General features: G+C 41.0%; 1 long non-coding RNA gene across 1 annotated transcript in view; it reads right to left on the bottom strand.

The window, feature by feature from the left end:
* Positions 1-23,609, bottom strand: part of LOC147751425 (uncharacterized) — a 95,872-nt gene that overhangs the window by 60,164 nt on the left and 12,099 nt on the right. Inside the window, exon 2 of the long non-coding RNA XR_015295591.1 lies at positions 15,245-15,328. This is a non-coding gene — a long non-coding RNA (uncharacterized LOC147751425). The remainder of the gene's footprint in view (positions 1-15,244; positions 15,329-23,609) is intronic.

Raw genomic sequence — 23,609 nt, forward strand, 5'->3', positions numbered from 1 at the left:
AAAAGTACTCTTTCCACCTGCCCACACAGTTAAGGAGGCAACGCTTTTGCCTTCGATAAAGCTTTCAAATGTGCCTTTTGATGCTTTGAGCAGACTGAAAGCCTTATTGCTCCAGAAGGATGTGGCCCTAACATCTGAAAAGGAGACGTTTGATCTTCAATTTACAAGGTCTTTTTCTGAGATACAGTTGTTCCTTTGCACTAATTTCCTGCTACATTTTGTGGAACTTGTGCACCTCACTTATAACATGTCTAGTACCGCGGGAGTGGTACACTTTTTTAAGAAAATAGGCTTTTGCTTGGTTAAGACCTTCCAGACAGCATTTTGCAGTAATTGCATCATTCATATACTCTGTGCAAAGAAGTATTCCACTGGTCCTTTTCATGATCTTCAGGACCTTGGTTTTACTTTTTCTGCTCCACAATCGATGTCCCATCATGAAGCCAAAAATAACTGGCACTTCCACATGTGCTCCTGACATGAACGCATGATACAGTCTTTTGGCCCAGCCTTGCTTCAGGAACTAAAGGAACACTGCTTCTTGTCTTTTTGACCTGTCTGACTACACTGCTTAAAGCCCGTATTCCACTGTCATCTGTGCACTATCGAGTGTGCCCTGGAAATATGCCTAGGAATGCAACTGGTTTGGTCATCAAACATTGACCTACTGGTGAGTCCATTAACAGCCCACTTGTACTATTGGCTCTTGCACTTGCTATTGGTTCTGAACACATTCTACAAGCCCACCTGGGATGATTCTGCTCCCGGTAATCAGGATCTTGACTCGACTTCTACAGATACTGCACTGGCTGCTCCTCCATCAGCGGTTGATGAAAGGGATGGACGGGAATATGGTTGCTCAATGGATCTCATCCGATGGAGGCCTCTGGGAACATTGTTGGTGGTTGCTGGGATCAGCAATGTTTCATCTACCTCTCGGAACACATAAACAATCTGGCAGTTTTGAGTTATGGGCCATTTTTTTATTTGGCTTTCTTTTTAATGCAAAAATGCTTTAATATTTGTTTTAAGATAGGTTTTACAAATTTTAACAATTATTAGGTGGCTTTAACCAAGCTCTTTGCTATTAAAGAATCTTGATACTTTTACGTTTTAGCACTTGTCAAGGGTTGCTTTTATCGACTCGCACCCAAGGAGTGGGTATCACGAGGGCAGGATAGGCCTGGTAAGAAACACCACCACTTACATACTCACATGTCTTAAGTTGCCTTCTCTCTTTCACATGATGACTTTTGACATACATTTGCAAGCGTGACAATGCAGGATAACATTATCTGAAATTGCATTGCTTACATTTATACTTCATAGCCACACTATCACAATACCTTGAACATTTAGTACAAGGGATAAAGTTCACTACCTTTATGTAATCAATGTTATTGTTCTGTAAGTGATGGCGTTATCCAACTAGAATAAACAATTGTGGACTGACAGGGGTTGCGACATTGCAACATGGGTGTTATTAAGATAAGAACCACTTCCTTGTTGGGGAAGAGGAGCAATCAGGTGACACTGCAAGGTCACTACATGCTGGAATTTCAGCTCAGCTCAGCTGATTCCTGCTTACCAACACGAGAGATGTCCAGCTCTACACCAAGACGGACAGCCTGATGAAACGTAGCCACAGGTAATGGGGTATTAGACCACCCAGGCAGGGATTTAGCCGATTACCCACCCTAGGTAAGACTAGGTTAGGGAGCGCTCTGTAGCAGTTCAATATATACTGTACTTATATGCCCTAATAAATTTAGTGTCACAATGGTGGGAATGTCCATCTTTTTCGCTATTCGTGAAATGCTAATTACTCTAATCTGTTTCATTCTATTGATTATCGCAGTACACAAATTTTAGACAAGAATCTCAATGCTTCAATAAATATTGACACTCCTTGCTAAGTATTTCCTGTGTATTTCTTTTAGGTATTCATGAGAGTCCAATTGAAAGGGTTCTAGATCTGTTACCACGATTTCCTTGTGGGATCAGGGCTGTCATGTTCTGAGGTTGCACACACATGTATTGCCCTGTAAGGTTAGGGGTGCAGATGGTGCACTGTGGGCTAGCATTTCTGGAGGGTGTGAACGGAATTATTCTGGCACAATCCTGAAGTTTAGGTTGCCCAACAAACACTCAGTTTTACTGAGGAGGTATTCCTTCACCTCATAAGGCCCTGACCAGCGGTCTTGAAGGGCCCTTCACATTTAGTGATTCAAAAACACTTTTTAAATTGGTAAATGTTACATGTATTTGCAAAGTGCATTATCATCCACAAGAGTATCCTGGCACTGTGCGGGTGTGTGTGCCTAGCCATACCTGTGGTGGGTTGGTTAATTGAAATCCACATCTTTAGCTTCTTGTGGAATTCATTAAGAGTGGAGGAGGCTCTGATGTGTAGGGGGAGGCCTTCCACAGATTGGGGATTTTGTGAGAGAACGCCCATCCTCCCGATCCCGCTCTGTTTTTGCATGGGATCTGTGTGAGGAGGAGTCCTACAAAGTGGAGGTGTCTGGCTAATTGATTGAATGATATGCGAGTATTCAGTTAGTTTGGGCCTAAGTTGTGTAGTACACTGAATGCGTGTGAGTAGTTTGAAATGAACAGGTTTGTGTATCGGGAACCTGTGGAGCTCTCAGAGGTTATGATGTGATGTGAGTTCTGTGTGAAAGGTTGAGTAGACGACTGGCTGCAGAGTTCTGTATTGTTTGTAGTCTTCTAGGGAGTCGCTTGATGATCCCGGTGTTCATATAGCCCACTTTGCTAGTGACTAGGAACCTAGGGGAATATTACCAAGGCAGGTGAAATGAAATTATGTTCGCTTTTGCGGCCGTTTTTGGCCGCAAAGCGGCAATCATTTCATCGCCCTATTAGCAAGCTGTCACTAAGATCAGTTAGCGACAGCTTTTAGGTAATAGCGAGCGGTTTGGGGCCAGCTTTGCATGTCAGCGATATTTATCGCTAATGACATGCAAAGTGGGCGTACCCAACCTGTTAGCGACTGAAAGCAGTTGCTAACATCGCTATCGCCTATTATCAACGTAGGCGTAGTGATTAAAATATTTGCGCTAAGCGCGAATATCGCCAAATCCGAACGCCTGCTCAGACCACTTCTTAGCCTGTATATCCAATGGGAGGTGGAAATTCAGGTTAAGTCCCTATTAGCGATAATGCCTGAATATCGCTGAATTACCAGCGATATTCACGCATTTCACCGCTATCGCCGGATATTTTATCGCTTTGGAGATAAACGTTGCTAATAGCATGGTATCTCTGCGATAAAATCCGGCGATGCGCGGCGATAAAAAAATGTTGCTAAGCTTCTTTAGCGATAAATATCGCTAGTTGTTGATAATATGCTCCACAGTCACCTAGAAAGTATTCTACTATGGATTTAGTACTTAGGAAAATGGGATTTAGCATTCACAAACTCTCAGATTTGCCAATTCGTCGGGTTTACGAATACTATACCACTCTGTACATTTGGCCACTAATACTTTATTTTCAGTATAAACGTTGCTTTAAGGAGTATGCCAGCTGTGTCATTTGTGGACAAAGAAGTGTTCTAACATATTATTTGCTTAATTACGTGGCTTTACTGCAAACATAAAACAGTTCAACCCTGGCTTGATGACATGAACCTGAAAAGCTTGAAATATCAACTTTCACTGAATGTCAAGTCACTTGGATTCACCTGATATACCAACCTCACCCTCAAGAAACACATTGTCAGAAAAACAAAGACAGCCTTTTACCAGGTGTCTCTTTCAGAGAAATGTAAAAAATGTCCTCCCGAAAGCGAGTTCAGACCCGCAGTTGAAGGTCTCATACTCTTGCACCTGAATGGTGGTGATTCCCAGCTCCATGGCCTCCCTGACTCCACACTGGTACCCATTAAGGGCATCTTACATACAACAGCACATCTTATCCAGGCCCAGAAGAAATATGATCACATCACCCAATCCTGCTGAAACTCTATAGGCTCCCGTTGCTGCCCTGCGCCATCTTCAAAATTAGTGTCATAATTTAGAAAACCATCACAACCAACACCTCCACTTATTTTAAAGAGTAGTTCACCATCATTGGTGATTCTTGTCACACTCGCAGTCAGGATACCATCAGAAGTGTAAAAAGGAAAAACAAGACGGCATGCCTTTTTCATCCATGGACCCAAGATCTGAAACACATCCCTGTGTCCATCAGGGCCCATCAGGGCTGCCAAAAGGCTGCCCCAATTTAGTAAAGAGTTGAAATCTCATCTATTTGAAGAACAATTAATCACAATGCATTGACCCAGCTACCTCTCATATCATTCATTGACTTATGCTTGGCATTGACCATGTAAAGAGCTCTGCTGCCTTTGGCAAGGTTCACTCTGTAGAAATACAAAATACATACACACACACACACATACATGCTTACATTGCTTAAAGTCTCCATAAGAAGTTCTTTCGTAACACTTTTCAGTTATTCAAATCCAGACTTGAAATATCCACAAATGTGCAAGTTTATGGTTATTTAGCTATGTTTCTAAGTATATACACCCACGAACACCGTCCCATCCCTCTGAGCAGATTTGCCTTTCTAATATAATATCACTTATGAGTACATCATTTTACCAGTGTAAATTCCTGTTTCATGAATATACAGGGCCTGATTCACAAAAGTAATCTGAGATACAAAATCCTAACTTTACGACTTTCGGTATTCACAAAAGGCATTTTGGAGAAGTAAAGTTAGGATTCCTAACTTTACTACTCCTAAACTGAGACAAAATCCTAACTTTACGACTTTCGGTATACACAAAAGGCATTTAGGAGTAGTAACGTTAGGAAGCCTAACTTTACTACTCCTAAATGCCTTTTGTGTATACCGAAAGTCATAAAGTGAGTATTGTGTCTGAGATTACTGTTGTGAATCGGGCCCACAGTGAGTTTCCCCTGCCTCTTTATTATATTGTTCAAATCTACATTCTCTCCAGAAGCATTGGCTGAAAGTGAGAGAGGGGATGGGGGGGGAGGGGGGTAATACGTTCCTACCTCCTTAGTCCTCAATGAGGCTAAATGAGATGAATAATGATTAGTCCTATTGACTCTAGTTTTGGAGGTTACATAGAGAAGTTGTAACATCTCCATGCTTTCCTAGACAAGTCCTTTGATAAACTGTTACGTACAAAATTTAATTTATCAAAGTAACAAGCCTTATAATCATAATATTTACTGTCTATTAATTAAGAGAAATCTGATGTAAAACACTTTGCTTTTCTTACCCTCTCTAAACATCGGTTTTTGTATTTTCTTCTCATGCGTAACACTGTGCTTGCTCAGTGTGCCTTTTTTGGTCTGTTTTATTTCTCTTGCACCCTCTTGCCATCCTTGAGAATATCAAGTTTTAAAAAAAATGTAAACTTAAAACTTTACTAAAAACAACTCCAGATTACCTACATAATGTATACTTTTAGAAGAAAAAGATATTTGTTTTACATCATTACTGTTAGAAATGGGTGTCTGTAGTTGGCAGTGGTATGCACCTGCCCTAGTAGGAGCTCTTCCTTCTAGTCAGGGTAAGGAAGTTACATACACAAGATAGCCCTTGCTCACCCCCTTGGTACCTCTGCACGTGCAGTCAGGCTGATCTCAGAGGCAATGTGTAAAGCATTTGTACATAAAACACACAATAACACACTGAAAACACTACAAACGGACACCATACCAGTTTAGAAATATAACTCTAGAACTCTATGGATGTGTTGAATGTAGCTCAAAGTACCTTTGATGCGTCAAAATCCAAGACAAAAACAGCTGCAAAGGTGGGAAGTGTCAGAAAGCACAGCAATGCATCACTTCTTGAGTCCCAGGGGAATAGAGGTGTCAGTTCTGCTGCATGCTGGAGAAGTGTTGCATCGATTCAATACTGTGAGGAGAAGTGATGAGTTGAATTCCGAAAGAGGCTCCTTACTGTGGGGCGATGCGATGGAAAATCCAGATGTGTTGGGTCAATGCGGCGGCCATGGGCAGGTGATGCATTGATTCCTTCAGCTGCACAGCGGGGTGGTCTCAGACATCCGCGACACAGTGCTAGGGTCTCAGGCTGAGGTGGTTCTTCCAACCACAAACTGGATCAATGTTTCAGCCGCACTGTTAAAATGCATTGTTTTTTTAACCGCACAGCAAACTGGCAAGGGAAGAAAAGCACCTGAAGGCTGATGTGAAGATTTTCAGCTCTTGAAGCAACAAAACCACCTCGAAGGGCCCAGAACTGGGGCTGGCACCAATTAGCAGGTCAGAACTCCAAGCAGAGGAGTTCAGGGGAGCTAAAGACAAAGTCTATGATGGCCCTGAGACTTCCAACTTCCAACAGAAGGTAAGCACACACAAGCACGTGGAAAACTTGGAAAGTAGAATTCCATGAAAGCAAAGTCCAGTCACAGACAGAAGACTTTTCAGGTTTTTCAAACAAACTTAAATCCTTCTCTGTTCATGGGGCAAGACTGTGTACACTGGGTTATGTGGGCAATAACTAATTTTACTGTGAGGTCAGTTTAGGATGAAGATGGATCAAACAAACGTCGTACATTAAGCAACACGTATGAAAAAAAAACTGTAACAAAGTGCAATGGGTAATTTGAAACATTATGAATGAGTTTTTAGCAACGGAACAGCAACACGTGAATGAATGATGACTTTTTCATATGCACATAAAATCGTTACCTGGACATAACATTCAACATAGAACACTGTTGCAAAAATGTATCAGCACCACAACATCAAGAAAAAAATCAGTTGAAAGCCATAATAGAAGTAAAAGAGAAAAAGTGACGGAAAGAAAAAATGATGGCTTTGTCAAAACATTTAAGCCTGCTCCGTGTGCATGCTACCCGATGATGAGGGAAGACTCTGCAAGGAACACAGGACTAGTCAGCCTGATAGTCTGTCAATATCAGCTCTGGTGCAAAGATAGCAACAATTGATGCGGATAAGAAGAAATAACTCGACAGCAACAGTCCCTCCTTGTCCAAGCTACACCTTAATATCCAAGTCCCAATTTTTCCCTTCTGTCCAGATTGCACCCTGTTTTACAGTGTACCATCTGTGTCACGCTGAGCGGTCCAAGAGAATAACACTTGTCACTTCTTTTAGACACTGCCAGTGTTTAGGAGACTGGAAATACTGAGAAAAGCGCTTTAGACTAAAAAATTATTTTGTAATGGTTATATATCACAATCAGAGCCTATGTGTACCATCTGTGTTCCGCCCACCAGTACAAGCAGTCCCTGTATTACACCAGAGAAAAGAGTACCATCTCTGTCACGCCCAGTGGTCCAAGCGGCTAAACTACCCTCACCCCTCGCTTGCTGACTATAGAAAAACAGTAACCTCTGCTGGTTCCCCGGGACTACTCAGCTCGGTCACATAAAATAGCAATACTTCAGGTACTGTTAGTGGCAGGGCGCTCAGAATAGGTTATTGCTCACTTCCTAGTTTGCCATGTGCCAAAAGCAAGGACTAAGGATCAAATGTAGTCTCTAACCCACTGACAGAAGCTTCAGCAAGGACCTCCACCCCGCGGATTTACCAGAACTTCCAAACAATTATAACATCTGCTCACCGGTCCTCCTGAAAACATGTGAATCCGTACAAGCAGAGTATTGTTCCTTGAGCTGCAGTCGGGGATGAAGTACCAATCTCTACTGGCTGGCTCACCAAGATGTTGCTCGAACATGAATTTAATTAAACATAGCAGGCAACATAGTCGGGGTTTGAGGCTGTCTCAAAGCACATTGTTTCTGTTCATGAACCATCATTAAGAAATGTGTACATTCCTTTGGAGACAGGAATAAGGGCCTAGTCATGGGCCATAAATCTGGTCATTTGATAAGAAGCGCTGGTGGGTCTTAACCTTGTGTGGACACAATGTGGGGCCAGTGGATACATGTCCAGATGTCTGGCATGGGGAGCATATAATCACTGCATGTAGTGTGCATGCTGTTTTCTGATTAGCTGAGAGTTCCTAAATTAGTGTGGCATCTGACTTTATGGTGTTTTGGCCCCTCCAGCCAAACGTGTTTTATTGGGGCCAATTTCCTAAGAATATTGTGGTGTTACTGTCTATCTGTGGGATCGATCTGGGTTTTCCTGCTCACCCGTTTGTCTAAGGGTTATGTATCACCCCACCTGTGATCTGTCAATCAGTTGCTTCTGGCCTAGGTCGCAGAGCCTGCCTGACCACATAATTCTTACTCAGGATTGAGGGGGAGCTTATATCGGGTGATTTCAACGACAATAATGTGAGTTTGTTATTATACATACATATATTGTGACATGACTTGATATAGTATTTTCCAGTATTAACACATTTGTATTGTATTTGTATATTGGTTTACATAATCATATGACCATAATGTGTCTTTTAGTTGTTCACGTAGTAATTCTGAAACTTTACATATGCAGTGTATTTGATTTTTTGGGCTTCCTTGCTGCTTTTCGTAGTATTGTGCTACATATGAAGTCCAAAGTGAATGATAGCCTATCATTGTTTAAAATTTAGATTATAATTTTTGTTCTTAGTTGTGAATTATCATGTCTTTCACCTAGCAGTATATGTCGCTCACTACGAGGTCATTTTTCCTTTTTGTTGCACAGGAGTGCATAAGGAAGATTTTTATTGTTTGGCTTGTTGGGCACAGTTTTATTTTGTGAGCAAGAGAGCATCCGAAGAAAAGTGTGTAGATTAAGATGTATTGTATTTGTTATGTATTTATTTATTGGTTTCCATTTGCATGTGACCATAAATGGGTCTTTCATTTGTTCATGTAGTAAATCTGAAACGAGCCTTGGGGTCAAAACCTGTTTTGGGAGCCCCCTTTTTTCGTTGTGAAACCAGCATAAAGTTGTAAAAGGGTCAAAAATCCAAGGCATTCCTATCTCTGGTAATCCTAACTATAACTTCAGAGTGTCTACTGACACTCTATCATGTGTGTAGTATATATATATATATATATATATATATATATATATATATATAACACACAGATAAAGAAGTAATACAAATAATACACTTTTCAGAAATGTTGTAATGCAAATTAACTCCTACCTGATGTACTTATTGGTGCTATAATGGCTTGACTTACAACCAATAGACATGCAAGCATTGGGGTCATAACCTATGTTGGGACCCTCATTTTTTTCTTTGCACCTCGATTACCAAAGACCGTGAAACTTTCCAGTATCCGCCAACATAGAAGAAGTAGGTCTGTAAAGTTTTGTAGCAGCAGTACAAGCTTTCCTCAAATAGTACAGGAACAAAAGAGGCAACAGCAGTGCAAACTTCTCTCACTCAATGCACGTACACTACAGGTGCAGGTTCCGTGACAAATGCAACACAAGTACAGTACCCAGTGCAGCTGGCACAGATCGAGGCTGGAGAGGGTAAATAAAAAATGTACCTCCGCGCCACGTCTCTCCTCCTTTGCCCCTCCGTCATCTCTCTCGGCCGTAACGGAACAGGAAGCACCCAGGCTCCCCAAAGCCAATAATGCAGCGTTGTGATTGGTCTGAGCACTGTCGTTTGGCGCTCAGACAGGCATTGGGAGCTTGGGCATGTTCTCCATCCAGACTGTGATACAACCTGGGTGGAGAACATGCAAAGTGCACATGAATATTTGGCCGGTCCTAGATGCAGGGCAAATAGCCATGCACACTTACAGTGTTTTACCACTCCTCTGTCATCAAAGCAGCCTGCCCCACCCACAAAGCAGCCGCAGCAGAAAAAAATAAAATACAAATAACCTTGAGTTATTATCATTTTATTTTTCCTTTATTTCACTGCTGCAAAGCAGTGGGCGTCACTTTTCCGCGATCCAACACTGACAGTGATGTACGCGTCCCTAACATGCTGAAAAGGTTTATCTCAGTGAAAGGCATGATATTGTAGGGGGTGAAGTAACCTAATGATAGTGAGTCAGAACATGGGCAGCAATTGGATTGAGGGACCAAGCACCGTGAACTAACTCAATCTAGGGCACTTTACATTGTACATTTATTTGAAAACGGTACACAATGCTGAAGAGATGGATAACTAAAAAACCTTTTACATTAAAAAAAACATTTAGAATTTCCCTTTAGGCTGCAGTATAATACATATACAATGATGTTTATGCCTGGAGCCTATTACAATATCTTAAACCATTGGTTGATTAAGTGAGACTGATTGTGCCACCTTTCAGTCAAGAAGTGAGCACTAAGTTAATCATTTCTGGACAATACACGGCCTCGATTTCAGTGCTTTCTCTTTTATTGTTCTTACTGCAGTTCAGTAGCTACTGCAGCCTTCTTTGGGCAGCAAAGAGGGAAGATGCACAATGTTGAAGAAAAGAGACTTGAATATCTGAAGATCACATAGTCTACCAAGCCATCAACTGTAGTGAGACTAAAAAGCCTGTTAAAACAGGTGGGTGTTCAGTGCATCAAGGTCAAGGCACCCATACCCTCCTCCTGCTTTATCACTTATTCTGGGCCCCCTGAAAAACATCCAACTCAGCCCTCGCTCTCCACAAGTCAGCCTCAAATTCCCCAGTCACTCATAGAGGCACTTATATAGCCTTTTTGGCTCTCACCGTGCACTCCATTAGCCACGATCACTGGAACTGCTGTGCCAACACACTTTTGCCACCCCAGCAGTTAGTAAAGTATCAAGAAATGACAATACATACAGGGCATATCCTAGACATATTTCACAATCTCCTATATCCTCAGTACAGAGCATTATCCCCCAGGAGGATCCATTTGTAGGAAGCTTTTGCAATACAGACACCCTGTGCCAATCACACGACACCAGGATAAGCAACCAACCACTGCTTCTCGTTTGGCTACTGTGGAGAGTTCCACCCTTTAATTATAGCGTTAGTTAAGGGTGGTTTATGTAAGTCTGCAACACTATGGTGACATACTTTGTTTCTGCTGGCACATGCAAAACCTTAATGTGGGTGCAGGCAGCGCTGTGAGAGAGAGGAGTGAAGCTTAAGCTCGACTGGGGTTTATTGGAATTTATTTGAAAAATAATAATTATTGAGTCTGATACTTGGGAAATGAGCTGTGTAGGCAACCATTCCCGCCCTATCTCACTCTACCCATGACCAGCTGGGAGAGATCACTTTTGTTCCGATTAAGAGCGGGTTCAGTGAAATTTTTGTTGTCTTTCCCTTTGGGTTATCGACACAGTACTGATTATAACCCATGTCCGTGTGATGGTGTTAGTTCACAGGATGATTTGCACTTCCTATTCTTCTGTAAATTTTACTTAAGATATATCAAATGGTTTTTAACCCCATATTTTAATAAACACAGACCTCTTTCGCTCAAGGAGTCTTACATAATGTTGGTTTCCCTGGATTCAGATGAACTAATCTTTCGCACTAGCACTTTTCTGAGACTGATAACACGAGTGCGCAAAATGATGGAAAACCCTTGAAATTAGCCTCACTAGAACTGTATTACATTTTAATCATGACATTTTTGTAATAATGTGTAATGTAAATGAATTGTTTTTAATGTGGTGCTTTAATGAATTTTATGAAATTCGAATAAAGGTCTTTTGAACTTGAACTTGAGTCTGTTAGTTATTCAATAATGTATTAGTTCATGAATAATTCTGTTATGATTCAATTTTCTAGCTAAAATATGGTCACAATTAAGGATGAAAATTTAGATTTTTGACGACAAGGGTTACATTCGTAACTAAGGTTTTATGCATCACCTGGGTTTTGTGAACATATGTTCTGTCTAGACAGACAAGAAGTGCCAGTAAAAGGCTGACATATAAATGAATTTAAATATTTGTTAAGTCAGCCTTAACTCCTCAAATTCAAGTTTTATTCCAGCACACTTCGATAAGGTAGTCTTTAGTGCGAACCATTCTAAAAGGCAATCATAACAAAGCATGTAGGTGAAATAGACAACCATCTTAAAAGAATTTGAGTGTTAGATTTGTGAAGGGAAAATAAAGATATAAAGCATATAAATTCAAATGCTACGATGAATTCTGCAAAGAAATAGAATAAGTGGATGGCAAATAAAAAATATACAAATTAACAAACATCATGGGCTTAATATAAATAAACAAGAACATTTTAACAAACCTTACGAGCGAGGAGAAAGGCGTAAACATGTAATCTCCTTTCTCTGGGCTACAGACATGGAGAAAAACATACCAGCAGGTTTCAAAATATCATTTTGGGAACATATTGGAGGAAATCTGCCTTTTCTGCCTAGTCATCCCTGCTTTTTCACCTTTTTTCCAGAGCCTCTTTTTGGAAGGTATTAGGTTAATGCCAGGGAGTAAAATTTAAATGACACATACATAATTCTCATAATTTTGGGACTTCTGTGTTACAAACATTACACGAAATTCATGAAATGACACCAATAAGCCACTTTGTGTGATCACACAAATTTGCAGTAACAATTTACTGGGAACACGTCATTAATGGTAAAAAGTTAACTCAAATGCAAAGGGGGACAACAGAACGTGAGTTGCTGTTGTTAGCAGTGCGTTCGTGTTTCTTGCACAATATGTTTAGCACGTAATGCATCCCTGTGTCAAAAACTGAGATGTGGACAAATGTTTCAGTAGAATGTTGCATAAAATGACAGATTGGTAATTTTGCCAACATTTTTATAATTACGTGAAAGGAAATTACACCAATTGTGCACACCCTTAATTTGGATCTGTGCTCTAAACCATGCTATTCAGTGCCACAATGTGTATGCCTAGGCCAAATAAATGGTGGGGTTGGTCTTTTTAGCTTTTGGGCTGCAGTTATACATGAAAAAGTATACGGCTGCCAGGAGCACCACTGTACTCTGGGTGGGTTGTAGATTGAACACCCTGCAGGAACAGCTGACAGGAAAAAGAGCCTGGGCTATGAAAGAAAACCTATTTTCATATATTATTAAGTCACTCTTAAAGTGTTCCTGTAAACCCACTAGGCAGGGTACATAATATATAAACAAAAATGTTTTGCATATTTGATTAGGCAACTGAAGGCCTAACAATCTATTTCATCTAAGTAAGCTCAGCTGCATTTTCCATAAGCCAGGCCTAGTTGTGAATAATAATATTTTCTACTTCACTGCTTGGGAAATGCAAGAAAAACTATTAAAACGTATTTTACACCTAATTTTCAAAATCTAATGCCTGAGTCAACTTAAAATTAGCTTAACACCCCTTTTGGCATTCATCACACCTCAACAGGCCAATACACATTCCTTGCGGGTCTTGATGACTTCAGAGGACGATAGCCTGACCTCTGGACTGAGAAAGGCAGACATGTTTTCAACACCTGACCATTGAGCAGGGACTACATGGGTAAAGAATAGCTAGTAAAACAAAGGATAGCCTAGCACTTCTTCTTTTGCCTTGCTGATTTCAGATGGAGCTGACAGGATATGGTTTCCTGTATTCCCAGAGCTAACCTGGACACTTTGGCTCCAATCACAGCAAGAAGGAAACACTGTTCTGACCATGTCAGGTGGGAGGTGAGCTCATCTACACTGAAAAGTTGCTAAGGCCCTACCTGTAGGTCCTAAAAAGGGTTTAGGGCGCCTGTGAATTTCTACAGTAAAGAAAGGAGAAAGCGCTTCAAAATGAGGTGAGCAAATGGGAGAAAGTAGTAAAAATTGTGTATGAAAAGTTCTACAATCAGTTGCTATGGCACAGGAACAGAACGGCACCTCACCATCACCTGCTAATGGACATTCCTGGACCTGGTAACGAAACACCTGAAGACGGATGCCCTTCTGGAAGAAAAAATACTCATGCTTCTTGCTGGAAGTAGAGGATTTAAAAACTCTGGAGTCCTGGTGGCCCCCAAAGGACTGGAACTGTTCTCCAATGTTAACTGGTAAGCTTCCTGTTTGCCTGTTCAAAGAACCATCAAGACCACAGGATGGAGAGATACCTTGTGCCTAGAAGCCTGCCCGAGGGCTCAAGGGCTGTGGCAGTGACCAGAAAGAATTTTTCTAGCAGTTGAAGAATGGTGGAACTTAGTCATCTTTCCATCTTCCGGAGACCTGGTACAAGATGGTTCTATAGGACCTCGCTCTAAATATATCCAAGCCTTGTGGAGCCCAATCTCGCCCTTCTGGAGGATTGTCAGAGCTAAAAGATGACTAAATCCAAAGGCAAAACCTTGACTTGGGTAAAGGTGGCAAATCCATCCCATGACATTGGTGACTATGAAATGCAGTTTCGTCCTGATCAGAGCTTTTGGCATCAAAACTAATGGCTTCATTGGAAGCACGACACCAATGCATTTGCCTTCGAGGGTCACTCACTAGCATCCGCCTTGGAACTGGCATCACTGTATGAATTTGAGTTCCATTGAAGAAATTACGTCTTAAGGTAAAAACGTTGACTGGCACGACCCCCTTAGATTTCTGATCTCTGTTCCATTGCAGATGTCCTGAAATCGCACCTAGGTACCTGTCAACTGCAAACTGTTACTTTGCAATGGTTCTTTACTTTTTCCGAGCGTTTTCTGTCTTAAAACGTCTTTAAAAAAATCATATCTAAGGCTCCTCTTACCCAGTTCTTGTATTTTTTCACATTACATTATCCTCTATTTTTCTAAATTAGTTTCATAATTGTATTGTCTTATGTTGAATACAGTGAAATTGTTCACTCTGCTTAAACATGGCACATGTTTTTTCCAGGGACTGCCTGCTGCTTATGCCATATATACTTGGGATTGAGCATCCATTCCCCAAGAACTATTTTGGCCTGAATATATTTTCTTTTTTATGTTGGTAGTATTGATCCTCCTACCAATATAATAATCTAATTTATGACAATTATTAGCTAATTTCACAACCTTATTCATGCCAATGGTTTGTAGGATAGGAAGGTTTGTAAAGGTGCCTCATAGGTGGTGGTGGATGGGATGGGTTGGGTTATGGCTCATTGCTGTGGTCTCACTGACGTTTAATGTTGAATTCCCCTAATTTGAAACAGGTCATATCATACCCACTGTGAGACATATTTTAAATGAATACATTGTCAGAACTACATCAAAGGCCAAAATATGGTATATGTTTGAGACCACAGAGCAAACTCAATGCATTTTAAATACTGAAAAATATTTATAAATAGCATATTCCTTTATAGTTACATGAAGGGTATACAAACAGGTAACTTCAATCACAAAATGGTAATCAACTCAAATACCATGTTGTACCTGTATTACAATAGTGCAAAGTCCAATTCCATTTATAACAACAATGTTACTGAAGAACCATTTTCCAATTTCACTGCCGCAGCCCTGTTGAAATATACAGAAAGACATTAAAAATACCATTGCTCTAACACTTATACATGGACTCTGAAAATATTCACTCATGTTTTAAGAAATGACTATACCTGACATATCGCCATATATTCAAGAGGCCAATACCACACAATATCCTTTGTTATTCTGAAATACATTTTATGAATTGGGCAGTCACTTTAACAATTCAGGTTTATAAAGAATGTATAAACTATCTGTTCTCACCAAAACATCACATTCATCAAGTGCTCCCCCAGAGTGGCTGTTGTATAAATAACTGACCGCAAGAAATATCAACTTGGGACAACATATAATTCTGAACCAAGGCTTGATACCATTATCTACAGTAAATAAAATTTAAAAAAAACTAATATGAAGCGACCAACCACATCTTTGCAACTTGTGTTCTGTCTATACTGCTCAAATGAATGCAGTGTTTGTCAGAAAATTGCTCTTTTGTCACATCATTTAGTGTATCACAAATATGGGACAGTTTCCAACATAATACATGCTGCTGCATTCCCCTTGCTGTAGGCAGAGACCGGACCACCTCTTAAGTATTTGTGGGCATAAAATGTTACCAGTTATGATCATACATAACAACACCCTAGCAGAGAGACTAAAGAAGTAATATTCAGCTGCTTGATACCCTCACTATAGGCTGCTGTTATATTCCTGATGGAGCAGGGTTTTGCGAAAAATAAAAACCTGCTTGAATTGACACCCCCGTAATATTTACTAACAGTGTGCAGTGGAAACTAACGTATGAATTACATAAAATAAACGGGAAACCGCTTTGCACATGTGTGCACTAATGTGAACTAATGCATGAAAGAACTAGGCTGCATTTCGCATCTTGCATTAAAAATAATAATAAATAATGCTGTTTTGCTTAAAGCTTTGTTAAGAAAAATATTAACATGGGATAGTGCAAAGGTGGGTGGTAAACAGTGGTAAGTGCATTTCATTAACTATGACCCGAAAATTCGTTCCGCTCGTGGAATTTGCGGATTTTCCGCAATTTTACGATCCGCGAATCTCGCGAAATTGCGGACACATTTTTTCCAGGAAGCACTTACAGGGTTAAAGAAGGTGCCCAAGTTAAAGCTAATTTCTTTGTAACCATTTACAAAATGGTTACAAAGAAATTAACTTCAACTTGGGCACCTACTGTAACGCTGTAAGTGCTTCCTGAGCGGCGCCTCGTTTCCTACTTGCAACTATTCTCTGACCCTGCTCTGACCCTTGAAGCAGGGTCAGAGAATAGTTACAAGTATGGCACGAGGGTCCTGTCACAAAAATTAAACCTCAACAGGAAGCACTTACTGATAAATAAGGCAGGTGCCTGAGTTGAAGCTCAAATTCAGTAACGTTTTAATCAGCCCAAAACATTAGTGAGCACGGTCGAGGCTGGGCAAGTGTGCTTTAACCCCATCCCTGCAGTCGGAAATTAGCTGTAATACTCGAGGGAGGTCTTTGCATCCATGAGTTTCTCGAGCGGGATCCCTTTGTAGCTCCTGTGGCCAGGAGGCTGCTTTCTCTCCACCTGCTGCCCTGCTCGCTCTCTGACCCTTTACACAAGAGGCATGTGCACACGCATAGAAGCCCCGTACCACACACTAGCAGTATCAAACGTTTTTCCCGCCCTTTCCCAACTATGATGGACAGCTCACTCAAGGGACCTCAGCGCCTTTTGGCACGGTGGCAAAGTTACAGGCACACATGGTCAGTGGAGACAAATCTTCTGGCCCTTTACGCAGCTGCAGTGTAGGAAAAGCACTATACATTTACACAACGAGGTAGCACTTACTGATTAGCCAGTACTACAGTTTAGTAGAGGTATTGCACACAATGGTGGCATTTTCGTGGATAACTATGTAGGGCAGGATTCATTCTGGCACGAGGCTCCTGTCACAAAAATTAAACCTCAACAGGAAGCACTTACAGATATAGCTGGTGCCCGAGTTGAAGTTCAAATTCAATAACATTTTTAATCAGCCCAAAACATTAGTGAGCACGGTCGAGGCTGGGCAAGTGTGCTTTAATCCCATATCTGCCGTCGAAAATTAGCTGTAATACTCGAGGGAGGTCTTTGCATCCATGAGTTTCTCGAGCGCGATCTCCTTGTATTTGCTGTGGCCAGGAGGCTGCTTTCTCCTCACCTGCTGCCCTGCTCGCTCTCTGAACCTTTACACAAGAGGCATGTGCACACGCATAGAAGCCCCGCACCACACACTAGCAGTATCAAACGTTTTTCCCGCCCTTTCCCAACTATGATGGACAGCTCACTCAAGGGACCTCGGCGCCTTTTGGCGGGGTGGCAAAGTTACAGGCACACATGGTCACTGGGGACAAATCATCTGGCCCTTTACGCAGCTGCAGTGTAGGAAAAGCACTATACATTTACCCAACGAGGTAGCACTTACTGATTAGCCAGGAGAAAGTACTCCAGTTAAGTATGGTGCAAATCGCAAAATAAACAGCGATTTCGCAGGAAAATCTGCAAATTTGCTGATTTTTTTGCGAATTCGCGGACTGCAGATCCGTAAAATTTGCCCATACGTACATTTCATATAATTAATAAATGCCAATGTTTTATTCGTCATAGTGAGCGCAATAGGCCTGAATTTCCGAAAAATTGACATTGTAGAAAGGGGGCAGGAGAAAAGCATGAATAATCCAATAAATAGACAGAAAAGATGAACGCTGCAGGAGAGGTGCAAAAGCCCAAGGTTGAACAGCTACGTAAGACAATGTTTGCCTGCCAAGAGACGAGACTGGTCGTGGGACCTGAAGTCAGTGTATATACTTCTTCCGCGGACACACAGGAAAAAAAGGACTCATGTGAATGATTAAATTGTTATATATAGCATGAATGAATAAACAAGTATATACAAGTCGATAAACACGTAATGTGAACGATGGAGAACAGAGAGAACTCGAGAATTTTTTATGTAATCATGGTGATGTGATTAATCACCCCCTGAACCATCCAATAAGGGACTAAGGGCCAGATGTAGGAAGCCTGATACCGATCGGTAACGGGCGAAATTACCGAATTTCGGGCTTTACCGACCGGTATTAGGCATTTGAGATGTAGGGGCCTAATTTAAGGATTCGGTAATTTACCGAATCGGTAATTTAAGGAATCGGTAAATTACCGAATTCTTAAATACCAATTCGGTAAATTACCAAATCCTTAATGTAGGAAGCACGCAAGTGAGTGATTTTCACTTGTAAGGATTCGTTATTTACCACCAACTAATAGTTGGTGGTAAATATCGAAAACCTTAAAAAAAGCAATTTTGTGCTTTTTGCAACTGTGCCATGTGGCAGACATACATGCCCTTGGGGTATGTATATGTGACACATGTGCACCCATGCACTATACAGGGATGCAACAGGGTGTCAATGTGACACCCTGCCACCCTTGTGGGTCTACCCCCTATTACCAATTCGGTATTTACCGAATCGGTAATTATCATTCATTCCTATGGGCCTTCAGGCCCATTGGAATGAATTGGGAATACTGAATCGGTAAATACCGAATCCGTATTTACCGAATTTTACCGATTCAGTAAATTTTACTGAATCATTACCTACATATCATTTACCGATTCTAAAATACCGAATCGGTAAAATTCGGTATTTTAGAATCAGTAAATTATACTTACCTACATCTGGCCCTGAGTACTGAAAATTGTTTCAACTATTGTGGATTGGACTTGTAGGTTTTAGGGTATAACTGGGGTGTCCTGGGGGTGGGGTTTAGGCGGATGCTGCAGGAGAGAGATATAGAGGGGAGACTCGTCACTATCCGTTGGCTTGCAGCGAGGCCTAGGTGATCATGTCCCTGCCCCATTCCTGTATCCTGAAATCTTTGTTCCCTGACTCTATCACGGGGAAGCCCCGCTTCCGCCTGGGCCTGGCCCGTACTATTTCTAAGAAATATTTGGGTTAGTATAGTTTTCCATGTTCTCTTACAATTTGCATAACCATTTGCAAATGTATTTTTGTGTCTGAAACTTATGTCTCTTCATCCATCCACTCCTTCATATGCATTTCGTTCATTTGATGAGTATGACGCTTTTTGCATTTTATTGACGTTTTTCTCTCTCTTTGTGAATTTTCTGTGTTTGCTGTGACTTGTATGCAATGAGCATTCTTTCTCTCACATTATTTTGCAATAAACTTTATTAATCATACCGAGAATCTGTGATTATTTTGCTAACTAGATAGATAGATAGATAGATAGATAGATAGATAGATAGATAGATAGATAGATAGATAGATAGATAGATAGATAGATAGATAGATAGATAGATAGATAGATAGATAGATAGATAGATAGATAGATAGATAGATAGATAGATAGATAGATAGAACTAATATTACCATCAACTTCTCAACTAATGGTCCATCGACCAGAGGAAAGAGAGTTGACATGCAGGCTCAGTTATGTATTTAGAAATGTCAGATATGAACCTGTAGAAGAAAGCAATTTATCACTTCATTAAAACTTGACCCTTAGCGTATCCGGGAATTGGGTGAATGTGAATGAGTATTGACCCCTGATTAGGTGTTGCACTGGATCATTCCCGAGTTAGGCCCATGTAGTGAAGCAGCTTATTTCTTACATTGTCCTATTTTTTCAGCAGTAACCTTTTGCACATATTTACATGTGCGACAACATTGGATTTGTTTCCCTGAAACTAAAGTTGTTTACATATCTAGCTTAGCACAACATTAGTACAATGCCCTGAACATAATCTACAAGGTTTCTTTTCACATTATGCACAAATGTCATCTCGATCTTCATCCAGGCCTATCTACTTATCCATAACATCCCAAATCTATACGCACATCGCAGGGCTGCTTTCTATTATAAAAGATAAGCATCCGATAAATTAGCAGGTCCGTGCATGCTGAGAATTCACCACGCAGTGGTCTAACATCTTGTGAGCGGTGTCCAGTTTGTGACCAAGGCGGAATCCTTCATTCTCTCCCACCAGGTAATGGGGTTGGATCAGCCCTTGGGGGGTGCGGGGGGTTCTTGGCTCTACACCTACACACATTCTAGGTACACTTAGAGTAGGTTTCCATAGTAGGAGTAATTTCAATTACTGCATTGTTTAATATGCCAGCATATATACATTGTTTGAGCACCATGGTAGAACTATATCTACTATTCCCATTGTTGGTGCTTGTAATAACTTTTATCTACTTCTGTTTATAAATCATTGCAGCACATGTATTCTATACAAGAATAACGCTGGTTCAATAAATATATTGAAAATGTCACACTGTGTATTCTCTGTACACTTTTTTGAGAATGAGCAAACACAAGTGAATGAGCAAAAGGTTCTGTACTGTTTCCACGATCTCTGATGGTTCAGGGTTGTCATGCTCAGTGGCTGCAAATAACCATTCGCTCCCTGATAGGTTAGGTGGGTTTACTGCGGCACTGTGAGCTAACTGGTCCATAGGTAAACATGTCCGGGGTGTCTAGGATTAGTCTTGGCACCAATCCCCCAGTTTATGTTGTCCAAGCAATGTGCAGCGCCTATTGATTAGTAAGAAGTACACAACATGGCACTGCCAACGTTGGTTGGTTTCTTATCTAACGGTCAATCTGAGTAGTTCAGTCATGCTTTATCAGAGATCCCTACTCACATTTAAACCAGAGATGTCCAAAGTGAGAAGGGAAAAAATCCTCCTCAGCTGAGTAGGAATACCCTAAGTATTGGCTGTAGATTATTCAAGATTAGAGGATTAGAAGTTCCCACATTGTGTAAATTATATCTCCATAACATTAATTTAAATATAATCGCTGTTCTCTTCACACAATGTCCGTGAAATGAGAAGCAGGTGAGGACATTGAAGAGCAGGTAGCAGATAGCAGCTCTAAATCTAATAGAAAATTGCAGACAGGCAGTTACAGAAACATTTACAATATGGCCTCCTGGCAACGGGTCGAGATGTAACCTTTGTGGCTAAGGAACACAAAGCATTTAGAAAAGAGGTATTTTTCTCATGGATTAAATTCCCAACTGAAGATGCACGTACACATTTGATTCACACTTTCATTGAAGATGACCCAACCGAGGAATATTTCCTATACGTGGACACAATAGTCTCATTAACTTACCAAGAGCATATTAATTAGTTTAAAGGCACCCTACCCCATACCACAGAAAATGTGAGAATCGGTACGCTCAGCAGAGAAGGAGCGACCCTATCCCCATCCAGACATTGCTGCTTTATCAGTAGCAGGAATGCGTACACTTTACAGAGATTTAGTAAACATTTACAGAAATATTACTCTATACATAATGATAACATTGACAGTCCAACCTGCAAGGGCTGCCCAAGCGCCACAACCTCAATTGGTTACTACAAGTATTAGCCCCCAAATGCTGAACGCGGTTATGGGAATATTCCCCCCAGCCGGGAGCAAATTCCGTTCTGAATAGCACAGAAAACAGCACAGCTTAAATGAGCTTTTCCCCAAACGGGCCCGCAGGAAAATTACAGAATACTAACAATTTGCCTGCCAATGGGGATTTTTCCCCAATAGAAGATTGTGTCACTTTGGGTACAATCTTCACAGCCATTTACACCATTTACCCCTTCAATAGCAGTCATACCAGACATACTGAAACAGATACAAAATGAGTAAGGGGCAGAATCTGCCCTAGATATGGGGATGAAATTGATGGGCAATTTCGCCCAGAGTTCTTCCATTATGTTAAGTAAATTAAAAGGGGAGGCAGCAGCGGTGGCTATACATCAACACCTGAAGGAATTCACTCCTACATAGCATGAACGAGAACTGCCTAAGATTATCGAAGAAACATATCCTTCACTAGGTAGAAATAATATGTGAGCCAGACCATGGAGAACAAGAGTTAATACCAATTCTGAAAAGGATAACTCTAAGCAAGCACCCAATTCTTCAGAGAAGAAATGGGATGATAAACAAAAAAAAATTCATGGGCAGGGTCTCTGTAACAAGAACACAGCAAGAGAAAATACAATTTGAGAAACCGTGAAAATATTAGGAAGCCTGACAGGTATCAGGACACTGATACACGTTCCTCTCGTTCCTTTCATGAGTCATCCAAAAAACATTCAGGGAGAGATTGACGGTCAGAACACAGATCAGAAGAGTGAGTCTAGCCGAAACAGGAGAAACGTTGCACTTCGGACTATGGGCCAAATGTTCGACCCTTTTTTGTGGCCGCAAATAGGAGAACCTCCTGTTTGTGGCCGCAAAAAAGGGTAGTAGCATGTATAAATTATATTAAATAACATTTGAGACTCTCGCTATTAGGAAGGGGCTTTGGTTCCTAATAGTGAGTCAACATGCTATGTACTAGTGTTTTGCGACCGCATTTGCAGCCACTCATCACTCGTAGTTTGCCACCTAATTCAAGTAGGTAGTAAACCACGCGCAAATGGTAAAGGGGTTCCCAGGGGACCCCTTCCCCTTTGTGAGTATGTTGGAAAATATTTTTTAAGAGCAGGCAGTGCTCCAAGAGACCACTGCCTGCGCTTAAAAAAATGAAACTGAAAAGTTTCATTTTTCTTTATTAAATGCATCCCAATTTCCTTTAAGCAAAATGGGCTGCATTTAAAAAAAAAAGCTGCTTTATTAAAAAGCAGTCCCATACATGGTGGTCTGCTGAGCCCAGCAGGCCACCATCCCTGGAAGGGCTGTCATTCCCAATGGGCTCGCAAATTGCGAGAGGCTGATTAATATTAATGAGCCTCCCAATTTGCGAACCCATTAGGAATTGCAAACAGTGTGAAATACACTGTTGTAAATCGGAAATTGCGACTCGCAAAAGAGTCACAACTTGCGATGCACCATTTTCTTGGTTGTACATCGGGTCTTATATCATTAAACAGGAAGATAAAAAAAAGAATTCCAAACCCCAATTTAAAAAGAAGAAGGTAGCGGGGATTAAAGTTCGAAATGCCCAGGCTACTGAGGACGCATTGGAAACTGAGAGATTATCCGGTAGCAGCAGCGCTGAGTGCGCATCTCATGGTGGAAACACCTGATACATGGGTAAGTGTCCTACATTGTTTATACAAAAAAATGCTCCAAATGGAGGGGGACATACCCAGGCAAGTAACGGGTCTCATTTGGGAGAACTTGACAAATGGTTACAACATTCCTTTGGCCGAAAAAGATTGTCCTCCTAATTTTTTTGTTTAATGCCCAATGGAGGAAGAAGTTATTTTACCTGCCTTTTCTGACCTCGTACAA

The sequence above is a fragment of the Lissotriton vulgaris genome, chromosome 1_1, assembly GCF_964263255.1.
Source record: "Lissotriton vulgaris chromosome 1_1, aLisVul1.2, whole genome shotgun sequence".
Classification (NCBI taxonomy): domain Eukaryota; kingdom Metazoa; phylum Chordata; class Amphibia; order Caudata; family Salamandridae; genus Lissotriton; species Lissotriton vulgaris.